At 46.0% G+C, this 12,382-nt stretch overlaps 1 protein-coding gene across 50 annotated transcripts in view; it reads right to left on the bottom strand.

The window, feature by feature from the left end:
- LOC110497361 (GRB2-associated-binding protein 1) overlaps positions 1-12,382 on the bottom strand; it is a 65,948-nt gene that overhangs the window by 18,617 nt on the left and 34,949 nt on the right. For 8 of the 50 annotated variants that reach the window (XM_090210418.1, XM_090210416.1, XM_090210409.1 and 5 more), the window contains exon 1: positions 11,169-11,410. The exons of 37 other annotated variants lie outside the window; for them this stretch is intronic. The gene's annotated coding sequence lies outside the window, so the exon portion shown is untranslated. Of the gene's footprint in view, positions 1-1,396; positions 1,933-11,168; positions 11,411-12,382 lie in introns of those variants that run through there. 5 more of the 50 variants (XM_090210419.1, XM_090210417.1, XM_090210406.1 and 2 more) reach the window with 1 other exon arrangement.

The raw sequence follows: 12,382 nt of genomic DNA on the forward strand, positions 1-12,382 counted from the left end.
ACCCTGCAAAAAACCCTAACACTCCTTACAGTCATGAAGTAAACATGCCGGCGCAGGGTTCAAGAGGTCTGCTTGACCCCGCCCCGCTCCCACACAGTATGCTCCACCCTAAAATATCAACATTTAATAATCACTGTTTATTCAACCATAAAACATGAACAACCAAAAACAGCCTCTAGATAACAATACACAGAGCAATAAACTCTGTCTGTGTACAACTGGTCCTGTCCAGCATGAACAGCAACCTAACCCAAGCAGCACACATTAGCATGTTGTTGTTGCGCTGCTCTGTTGCGTTCAGACAAAAGGAGGGCGACCCCTCTCTCTGGTACATGACAAAGCACTCTGGGCTCAGGTTACCCTGTGGGGACACAGACAGGGCCATGGGGTGAGGTTACACTGGGGGGAGAGAAAGAGCGAGAGGTTAGGCCAGGCCTGGGTCGTGTTCATTTTTGCTAAGCGTTTCTTATTGGACAAGCTCAGGTAGTTCCTTCCCGTTTCAGTGCTTTTTCTACCGTTTGGTGCCTAATGAAAACAACCCTGGTTTAAACAGACATGGGGACATTTGACAGATGCTCTTATCCAGAGCAACTTACAGGAGCAATTATGGTTAAGTGCCTTGCTCAAAGGCAGGTCGACAGATTTTTCACCTAGTTGGCTTGGGGATTCGAACCAGAGACCTTTCAGTTACGAGCCCAACGCTCTTAGCCACTAGGCTACCTGCCACTCTGCTGCTGTCCATAGTAACGGCTGGTCTGACTAGTTTCAATGGTGCTGGTTAAGAGCTTGTTGAAGAAGCCTTGTTTGAGTGGTGCTTCATTGCAGCTTCAATACGGAGTGAGTTTTGCAAGCCTACTTGATGGGTGCTTTTCCCATATTAGCATGGTAGCAGACAGTGTGTAGGGGTGGGAGGAAAACGGTCAGGGATGGAGAGCTGTGTGAGAACATGCGCAATGAGAATCACTCTCAAAAGCTCTTTCTCCACTGACCCACACACCCCATGTGGCCATTCCATTCATCACACCTCGACTCTAGTTAACACTTAGCTAAACTGGTCCCTGTAAACCCCTGCCAGGTTCCTATCCAGTGAAACTGCACGCAACCAGAAATGCCATTGGTGTCTCCAGCCAGACAGCCAATGGCATCTCGCTGACACATACTTTCTATTGTCAGTGGAAAACAGTCCAAAAAGCTCTTCACAACAACCACACATGACAGTGAGTGATGCACACAGTAGCTGAATAGCAGCACTGTTAGACAGTAACTCTGTCCACAGACCTAGCCTGGTTCCAGATCAGTTTGTGTCGTCTTGCCAACTCTTATGGCCCTTGTGACAATTACCATAAAAGATGGCAAGACAGCAAACAGATTTGGAACCAGGCCAGCACAGACCTACCTTGTGCTATCGATCCTGAAAAGGCCAGCAGGGGCAATGAGGATTCTAGCAGTGCTGAACCCCTGTTACTGTCCTCTCCTCCATTGTAGTCAATGAGGCACAGAACAGTCAATAATCCAATAGTCCCCAAACTGATCTGAGAGCAGTCGTTACTGATCACAGAACACAGCTAATCCAGGTTGATCTACTTCACAATTCCCAAGACGATAGAGTAGATCTCAACTGACCACAAATCAGTCCTTACATACAACCAACCAAACAATCCAAGTAGTAACCAAGTGTGTGTTGACTCTTCACTGTCCGGGGGAGTGGAGTGGGACGGGGTGTGACAAGACAGAGGAGCCCCTGGTGCAGCAGCTGTCCCCCCCTCGACCCAAGCGCCCTCCCCTGCCCTCTGATAGGGTGTGATGCAGGAAGAGACCCCTGTGCCCGCTCCAGCCTCCAGCCAGACAGAGACACCATTGAGGGGATGACCGGGAGGGCTGGATGGGGGAATGCCATCCGAGTGCAGTCACACTGTTGCCATCAGGGCCCCACTGACCCAGAGACAAAGACAGAGAGGAGAGGGGGGAGAAGGGGAGAGAGATGGAGTGTCAGAGGGAGATGGATGAATAGTATAGAGAGAAGAGAGAGGTAAAGGAGGAAGACAAGAGTTAGTGAGAATGAAGGAAAGAGGGAGCGAGAAAGCTAATACAATATACTTAAAGCACTTTACCACATTGGGGGTTTCTCCCCCGTGGAAGACTGGTTATGGGGTGTGGTGGGTGAATCAGAGTGACAGGGACAGACGTTAGGGAAGGGGGTAACAGTGGGTGGGGCACGGGGCCCTCAACCGCCACATTCCTGGCTATGGCCTTGGTCCTGCCCTCGGCCCTGGCCTCCTATCCAGAGAACAGTGGCCTTTGTTGGGCTTGACTTTATCAAGCTGCCCCCTGGAATATCTGGAGCTCCAGGGCTTGAACCTTCTGTCTGATAGATAGGGGCCAAAAGGGGCCCAGAGTTTTAGAGATTCCCAACTACTCAATCGTCTGCCCATTCATATGTATTTACATTCTGGAGTCTTGACATATCTACTGCTGTACATATGACGTAGTAGATCTTGTGTAAATTCTTGCAGTGCTATTTGGTTGTTAATTGGATTCGTGCTGATATTTCTTGATTTCCAGTGTAAAAAAAAACAATTGTTTACTATGACATTTTACTGCATTGTTAGGAGCTAGTAAACAATTCTCTGCATCTGCTACATCAGCTAAATTGTGTACGCGACCAGTAATCAATTGATTTGATTACTGTACCAACACTGACATACTGGGAAGTTGAAAACAATACCAACCCATCATACAGCATGATGTAGCCTAGCGTCTGGTTTATTATAGTGATCCACACAGATCCAGATTAAAACCAAACACCAACCCATCATACAGCATGATGTAGCCTAGCGTCTGGTTTATTATAGTGATCCACACGGACCCCGATTAAAACCACTCCTGTGCTTAGTGTTTATAATGGAGAATCGTCTTTGAAAGCTATTTAAAAAGTATTCCAGGCGTGGGCTTAATCTCTGTGCAACCGCCCTCGACTGTTCTAACATACTAACATCTATTACATAGTCTAACTGTGGCACCTCTCATAATAAACAACCAAATGATGTAATAGTGAAAGTGAACATTCCAGAAGGATAAGCGCACCAGCTGGTTGGGGAGTTCCACCGGGCTCTAATCCTAATCAAAGAATGTTCTGGAAGGGGAAGAGACTAGAAGAATGGGACATTATGCCGCCATTGAGGACAGTGATTAATGACAAGCTCCGGTACCATAGCTAGAAATGAGGCCAGACAGCTGGAGGAGCTGGCTGGTGTTTAACAACCGTGAGACGGCAGCGCCTTGGAGTAGGACTGCTGCCGATCTAGGATCAGTTTCACCTTTTAGATAGATCTTAATGAATATGATTACATAGACAGGCCAGACCTGGATCCTCGATCAGCGTTCCTACTTTGAGAAACTATGTGAATATGGGCCCAGCAACATGATATTCAATATATTCTTTATCATTGCTAACTACATGGTAGCTTCTTCCTGCACTTATGAGGGCTAATTCTACTGCAATTAAAAAAGGTAGCTAATGCACCTGAAGAGCCTTTAAGAGCACAGATGGCTACGCATGGTCCTCCAGGGTAGATAAATGGCACACTTAAGCACATCCATATACTTGACATATCTGATGGCTTGAGAGTTAAAGCTAGAATCCTTAATTGCGCTACAATCATTTTTGGTCTTATAAATTAATATATATACCCATTAACTTAGTTCAACTGTCATAACCCATCAGCACCCAAAATATCAGCTTGTTTTACTCCAATGTTTGTTAACTAAGTAAATGTAAACAAACAAGCCTCAAAACATGGTTAAAACTATCATTTTGATATCATGGCTGGTCGGTCTATGAATGAGACTGGTTCTATTTCTTTAGGTCCATTCCTTAACAAAACAGAGGCGGGTGGAGGCTTTATTGTTTCAAACAAATAGTTCAACTTTAAGCAAGGCAGGCCTTGGGCTTTTTGGGATGCCTGCCACAGTAGCATTTGGAGCAAAAGAGAGAACCGTCAATTGAACATATAGGACGGTGTTGTTCCTAGGATACCAGCGCCAGCGACTGACTAGCAGGCGAAAGGTGACGCTGAAGTCATTTGTTAGTGTGAAATGGGCCCTGGCTCGTGTGCCAACGAGGGCTAATGTGGCACAGCGTGTGCCCTGCTGGACCAATGGGCTGGAACAGCGGAGTCCAGTCCGTTTGGAGCAACAACAGGAGCCACTAACCACATAGCCACTGCTAACCATAAGCTCTTGGGTTGGTCCTAATAGTGGAAACTGACAGTGTTTGGTTGGACATGTCAGGGATTTAGCCATGGTGCTAGTCTTGCGGGGGAAATTAGCTGTCAATTATATAGCTGTTACAGCCAACTTTCGCTTGGTTGCTTCTTCATAAAGGGCCTACCTGCACATTGAACAGATATTCCCGCATTGAGCCAGGTGGGTTGGTGAATGGTTCAGGGGGTGTGTTACTATGTCAGCAGCTCAACAAGGAGTACCACCGATTGGCCTCGTAATCAACTGACTCACCCAGGCATGAGCCAAGAACAGGAGATACACACAAAGAAGACCGAAAACAAACTTGGCACTGGAATCGGATATGCACTACAGTAAACCAGGAAATTAACTTAAAGGGTTTAATCTGTCTTGATAAGTGTAGCGAACCAACGTAACACCACGAGACGAATCATAACCCACTGACTGACTGGGTTACATAACTGATCACAGAGGTTACTGGGGCTGTTTGTGTAGGAATTTGTGACCAGAGCCCAGCTGTCCCAACTACATATATAAACACACACAGCTGCTACCTTTGAGAGGAAAGACTAAGCCAGGCACGCTGGCTTGTGTTCAGTGTGTGTCAAACATGTCAGGGCAGAGTCCCGGGCCACCACCCCTCGTGCTGCTGGCACTGCCACCAACACAGGGTTACAGTGTCTGTCAGCTGCAGCAGTCTGCCTAACGACAACACAGTCAGACAGTCACCTTCGCTGACAACAACCACCTCTCACCTCCTGCTCCATTATGTTTAACACTGCAGGCCTATGCTGCCTAGTGACATGTGAAAGCATGTGGGTTGGTACAATATGAAAACAAAAATCAAGGCCAAGTTTACATTCTTTTAAATGTTTTTGTCATTTAGCAGACCCTCATACAGAGCGACTTACTGTACATTCAAGTCTCGTAAAAAGTAGATAAGTGTTTTAAGGAAATAAGGTTGCAATTTACAAAAGGCAATTGACTGAAAACGTTGCCTCACCTTTCAAAGTACATCAATTAAATGCATCGTAATGGCTGAGACTCAGTTTCTGCAGGGGAGTGATGTCACTCACTATTGACGCTATGGTAAACACTAACCAACTCACCAACCTCAACCACATCAAAAGACACTTTCCTCATTTCCCCATCTAGTCATTACCAGATGGATTGGGATTCCCTTCCTTCCCACTTCCCAGTGCTCCAAGGGCCAGAATAGGTCATACTGCCTCTGTCTAGACGATACTCCGGGAGGTGGTATCTGCATGAGGTCTAAAAGGCACACGCCCTGTGGTTATCTCTGAGGCTATTATGTCTGAGAGGCCGGGCTAATGGGTTAAGCAAGTGTCGTAGTGGAGAGTCAACCATTACCCCTCTGGTCCAGTGTTCTCGCCCTCTCTGTGTTAGCTTCTCCATCCATTTAAAGTTATGTTTTTACGGTCTCTCTCCTACACTCAAGACAGCAGGTGCCTCATGAAATATCCCTTTCTCTCAGTCCCCCTTTCTTCTTTCGGACATTGTGTGTGCTTAGTAAGTGGTGAGGTGAGGTCAGATTATTCAGGTCAAGACCGGAAAATAATGATACAATTGTAAACCATCGTTTCTCTTAAGAGTTTCAAAGGGAGAGACGGACAAAAGAGTAGCGTATTAAAGTCTGTTGATTTATGAAAGGAAACGTCTGGATGATCGTGTCCTGAACCCTACGCTCCCATGACTGAGTCAGTATTACTCTGGAACTATCCCTTACTCCGATTAGCATTAGCATAGAACGCCACTTAAAATCAGACCTGTGGAATGCAATAGATTTATTCTGTTTTTCTATGTTTGGTATTAGCAAAAGCATGGGGCTAACAGCGATTACGCATTTGTAGCATAGCATTGGCACAACTCACTTTGCACATGTTTTTAGCATTATAATAGCCTAGCTCCCTCAGTGACTGGTGTGGTTGTTAGCAGTATAAGCCTAGCATAGCTCCCTCAGTGGCTTTGGGTGTGTTAGCATTTAGCGCTGGGCCCAGCAAAAGCAATCTTGGCGGGAGGTGGGATGGAGAAAGAGGGAGAGAGGGCGCCGGGGGAGTGACCTGCAGCTCCAGCTGCACTGACTCATCCCCGGCTGGGAACAGCCTCTCCGTTTGTTCCTCTGAAAACAGCTTCTCTCCAAGCCCAGAGAGAGAGAGAAACAGAGGAGAGAGGGGGAAAGAACCCGAGAGAGACAGGACAGAACCAGAGAGGAGGCAGGAGTGAGCATGGAGGAGGAGAGAGGGAGAGGAAAAGAGTGGAGAGGGGAGAAGAGGTCAGGGTATCGATGATGCCATAACAAATAACACGATTGCTTGGTGACACTAACAAAAAAACGGGGTTACATATTTTCAGGCCGGCCAGTGACTGATTTTTTTATCCAGACTAGGTTACGTGGAGGTGACGTACAACCAAACCCTCTCATATGGACTACATAGCCTAACCTAAGCCATAAAGAAACAATGAGCAGTCAGTCGTCCAAGGGGAAAAGACCAGGCAGAGACCCAACCCAGAGAGGTACAGTTGAAGTCAGAAGTTTACATACACCTTAGCCAAATACATTTAAACTCAGTTTCACAATTCCTGACATTTAATCCTAGTAAAAATTCCCCGTCTTAGGTCAGTTAGGATCACCACTTTATTTTAAGAATGTAAAATGTCAGAATAATAGTAGAGAGAATGATTCATTTCAGCTTTTATTTCTTTCATCACATTCCCAGTTGGTCAGAAGTTTACATACACTCAATTAGAATTTGGTAGCATTGCCTTTAAATTGTTTAACTTGGGTCAAACGTGTCGGGTAGCCTTCCACAAGCTTCCCACAATAATTTTAGTCCATTCTTCCTGACAGAGCTGGTGTAAGTTTGTAGTCCTCCTTGCTTGCACACGCTTTTTCAGTTCTGCCAACTAATTTTCTATAGTATTGAAGTCAGGGCTTTGTGATGGCCACTCCAATAGCTTGAATTTGTTGTCCTTAAGCCATTTTGCAACAACTTTGGAAGTATGCTTGGAGTCATTGTCCATTTGGAAGACCCATTTGCGACCAAGCTTTAACTTCCTGACTGAGGTCTTGAGATGTTACTTCAATATATCCACATAATTTTCCTGACTCATGATGCCATCTATTTTGTGAAGTGCACCAGTCCCTCCTGCAGCAAAGCACCCCCATAACATGATGCTGCCACTCCCATTCTTCACGATTGGGATGGTGTTCTTCGGCTTGCAAGCCTCCCCCTTTTTCCTCCAAACATTACGATGGTCATTATGGCCAAACAGTTCTATTTTTGTTTCATCAGACCAGAGGACAGTTCTCCAAAAAGTAAGATCTTTGTAACCATGTGCAGTTGCAAACCGTAGTCTTTTTTCATGGCAGTTTTGGAGCAGAGGCTTCTTCCTTGCTGAGCAGCCTTTCTAGTTGTCAATATAGGACTCGTTTTGTTGTGGATAGATACTTTATTACCCGTTTCCTCCAGCATCTTCACAAGGTCCATTGCTGTTGTTCTGGGGTTGATTTGCACTTTTCGCACCAAAATACGTTCATCTCTAGGAGACAGAACACGTCTCCTTCCTGAGCGGTATGACGGCTACGTGGTCCCATGGTGTTTATACTTGCGTACTATTGTCTGTACAGATGAACGTGGTACCTTCAGGTGTTTGGAAATTGCTCCCAAGGATGAACCAGACGTGGAGGTTTACAAAAACAATTCAGAGTTAGCTGATTTATTTTTATTTTCCCATGACGTCAAGCAAAGAGGCACTGAGTATGAAGGTAGGCCTTGAAATACATCCACAGGTACACCTCCAATTGCCTCAATTATGTAATTTAGCCTATCAGAAGCTTCTAAAGCCATGACATCATTTTCTGGAACGTTCCAAGCTGTTTAAAGGCACAGTCAACTTAGTGTATGTAAACTTCTAACCCACTGTAATTGTGATAGTGAATTATAAGTGAAATCATCTAATTACTTGTGTCATGCACAAAGTAGATGTCCTAACTGACTTGCCAAAACTATAGTTTGTTAACAAGACATTTGTGGAGTGGTTAAAAAAATGAGTTTTAATGACTCCAATGTAAACTTCTAACTTCGACTACATCTCTAGCCCTGACTAACAGTAGCAGCCTCTGTTCATGTTGTGGTGAATAGAGTGGAGTCTTGCGGCAGCCAGGGAGAAAGGAGCAGGGAGCTAGTTGAGGCGTCAGGTGCGGTAACCCGAGAACCAAGCGTTTAGCTGCCACCCCCCATTCGACAACAACCTCCACTCAGCTCTGCCTGTAAACCAAACTACCAACTTGTTCCTCTCTCCCTCCTGCTCTCCATCTTGCTCCCTCTACCTTGAACAAACAGGTCTGTTTGTTCTCAAGTCAGGTTCCGCTCGAGCACCAGGATAGAACAAGATGAGGAAAACCCACAGAACACGTCCACAGTGTACGCGCATCATTGGCCCTTCTTATTAAAAACCACACAGCGATACGTTGCAGTCATCTCTCTCACATGTTGGTTGGTTTGCCTTTGATTACGCTTTGCTTTTCCAGACTGTGAACGCATGAACTGTGCTTTGAAAGGTCCCACTAACAAAGACGGTGCCGTGCAAACCGCAGGTCATTTCAACAGAATAACCCTCGTTGAGATCTTGTTTGCCCAGCAAGCATGTGTTCTAATCAAGTGCGTTTCAGAGCATATGTAGCCTAGATTCTATGGGGCATGCTGGGTAGTGGAGCATTTGTTGTTTTTCTTGTAGATCTGCTCATGCAGGCAGGCAGGCCGCAGGACTGTGTTTGTGCAACAGTGCTGGGAAAAGGGAGAGACAGTGGGAGGAGCCATTCTGGAACCTTTCCTTGTTCATGACAGATGCGAGACGCATTCAGTTGCAATACTATTGGCTCTGGCATTCATCATAATGCTGTCCTCTTTAAAAGCTCAGTGTTGTAACAGGTATACAAGTCAAGCTTTCCAGTAATGACTTGGGAGAAGCCAATAAAAACACAGACCTGCTGGAAATAGTATTAGAAGAACTAGACGTGAAAGCACTAGTGAGAATCAACCCCCACCACCAGATAAGGATAAACTTTTTTTTTTTATTTTGAAATAGCTCTCTGCCTACTCAAAAATGTCCTGAAACCAACCACACATTCTGAATGACGCCGCAGTCCAACGTCAGGGCTTATAAACAAATGCAATCGCGTACACCGTTGTGGTACGCCAAGCCAATCAGCAAGGACCCCAAGGCCGTCCCAAACAATGCCCGTTCTTAAAGTAGAGTATTAGAGAGCGTCAGAGGTTTTGGCGCCCGCGGCCTTGGTGATGAGGTCTGGAGAGAGAGGGAGGTTGGGGGCACAAAAGCCTCTCTATGCTTAGCCCAGCAGCTTGCATAAATCAGTCTTTGTTTTCTGGGCATGTCTAAGATTCTTGCTGCTAAACAGCTATTTTTACATCCTCATAGGCCACAAAAGATAATATGGCGGTCAGCGAAGGCCAGTTGACGCTCGAGCAGTGTGTATGCCCTTTGGCTGAGTGTCTGTCCAGGCGTCATCCCCCTCCCCGCTGGAGGGAAAGGGGACTTCCATCTGCAGGCAGGCAGGCCTGAGGTCCAGCTGCCTGGAGACTGGTGGTCAGTGGTCAGTCCCTTCTCCTGTTATTCACTGCCATCAACATGTGACCTGGGATCAGCTTTGCCTGCCAGCAACTGTCACTTTAACCACTAGCAACATAACAGGTCCTGGATCTGCTTTTAAAGGCAAATTATGCACACAAAGACATGAGTATGGCACCTCTAGAGGTTTGGGGAAACAAAACAGAGTGATGATACTGGTGCTGATACATTGAACAGTGTTTTCACACAGTCGTCTACCAGAGAAGGTAACGGTCAGTGTGTCGAAAGGCCATTGACAAACCACCCAACTGCCACAATGTGAGTTTATTCAAGGTTCCTCTGAAGTGAGAAAAGGCCTCCCTTGTTTCTGTTCTAATCAGTGGGAGTCGGTATGTGTCCTAACAATCCTCCCTGGCCAGACAGGAAACCCAGGGAGAGAGAAGAGAGACAGAGGTACAGGGTGCGGGCCAGCCGCCCCTGCAGACAGACACACAGAGCCAGAGAATGAGAGAGAGAAAGAAAGAGGGAAAGAGCCACGCAGGGGCAGGAAATGAGGGCTGGGAGCTGGAGGAGCAATGGCAGTTTTCCCGCGAGTGAGCGGGAGAGAGACCGAACAGAGAGAAAATGGTCTCTGTGATAGTCAGCATCTGGCTCTGTCCAACCTGGCACAGTCGTTAGGGGAATTCAAAACCCATCTAAACCACTGGTACAGTTCATGTCATAAACGGACATAGGAAGCCCAAATAAAATAGTTAAACAGAAAAGGTGGCAAGTGTTTCAGTTCACAGCTATTGTAAAGCCATTGGTTTTCAATCAGTAATAAAATACTGAGCTAACACCTCAACAAGCATGAGTGGATTTAATAGTACTCCCTCCAACAACTGAATAGAACAAACATCTGGATCTATTTGTTCAGTAAAAGTAGTGTATGGCTGCCTGGTTCTCCTTACGCCAGCCTCTCACGTCGCCCAAAGTCAACGAGACAGCAGGAGCAGAACAGAAGCTCCTGTTACGTTGAGAGAGATCAAGCCAAAAAGGAGACCGCAAAACACCTCGACCCCTCTGTGACCCCGTTCTTCCACCCCAAACGCCTTCCACCACAGATGAGTGAGAGTTTCAGCCCATGCTGCTCCACTAAAACACACACACACACCACAGGTGAGTTTCAGTCATTTCACCTGGCTTCTCCCAGCAACCCTCTTGGCAGCTTTAATCCCCTTGCACGCACACACACAATCTCTAGGTATTTGATATTACCTCCCCTGGCTGACACAGTCCAAACAAACACAGGAGACCGAGCGTTCCCTTTACTGTACCTTACGAGTGCTGCGCGCAGGGTTTTGAAGACTCTCCTTGAGCGTCTGGTTAAATTGTGAGAGTGTTGTTGTCTGCTCTCCTCCTGTTTTTATGGAGATGTGCAGTGTGTTGCACGGGGCTGCAGTGTGACCTCTCCCTCTGACTTCCTGTGTAGTGTAATCAGGTGGTCCCAGACCTCCTTAACTGCCAGCAGCACACAGCAGAAAGCAGCAGCCACTAGCCACCAACCCACCACTAAATCAGAGGGGGAGGGCCAGACAGGCAGGGGTGGAGTGTGTGTGTGTTGAAAAAATTAAAATGCACCCCCAATACACACATATTTGGAAAGATAGTGAAACGATTGCCCAAGAGCATCTCTGAAAAGCAACACACACACACACACACACACACGTTCCCATTCCACTAAAAAAGTTGATCATGTTTTATTTCACTGACATTGATGGATAACGGACTTCAGCAGTCATGAGTCTTCCTCTAATATTGGCACTCTTTTCCAACTCTTTGAGAACGAGGATATGGTCATCGTTTCACACACACACAACTTATCAGAACCACAACATTTTCAAAATTCCCCTCAGCACTAACAGTAACTAAAAGACAAACTAAAAGACAAAAACCTTGCTTCCGGCCAGTAACCGAAATATCGCTGGTAGGAATCTGCCGTTCTGCTCTTGAGCAAGGCAGTTAACCCCCAACATCAACTGCTCCCCGGGCGATTCAGAAGAGTTGAGTTAGACGCGTTAGACATTTCGGTTGAACGCATTCAGTTGTGCAACTGACTAGGTATCCCCTTCCCTTTTCAGTAAGACACGTTTACATGCTTTGCAAGCAGAAAAATGTCCCTAATAATCCTGTTGTGGACATCAGGCTACCTCATGTGCTACCTCATGGGACTTGAATAAATGTAGAAAAATCAACATTCTACTACAGTGACCATGTTATTTTTGCAAAGAATATTCGGATTCGCCGTTCAGACATAACGTTTGTATGTGACAACTAGAGATAGATTTTGTACCCTGTTATGACTTACACCAAATATGTTGTCTTCTCACACTATTCAAACCCCTCAAATCAATAAACAGCTTACGAAGCTCTGAGCCTATACTATAGATCACATATGGCCAACAAATAATCTTGAACTAAAAACCTGTCGGCATTTTTCTGCAAACCCACACGTTCTCTTTGTTGTGGTACCAAAGTGAGAGGTTATGGT

Source organism: Oncorhynchus mykiss, chromosome 19, assembly GCF_057628025.1.
Source record: "Oncorhynchus mykiss isolate SJ-2025 chromosome 19, ASM5762802v1, whole genome shotgun sequence".
In the NCBI taxonomy this organism is placed as follows: Eukaryota; Metazoa; Chordata; class Actinopteri; order Salmoniformes; family Salmonidae; genus Oncorhynchus; species Oncorhynchus mykiss.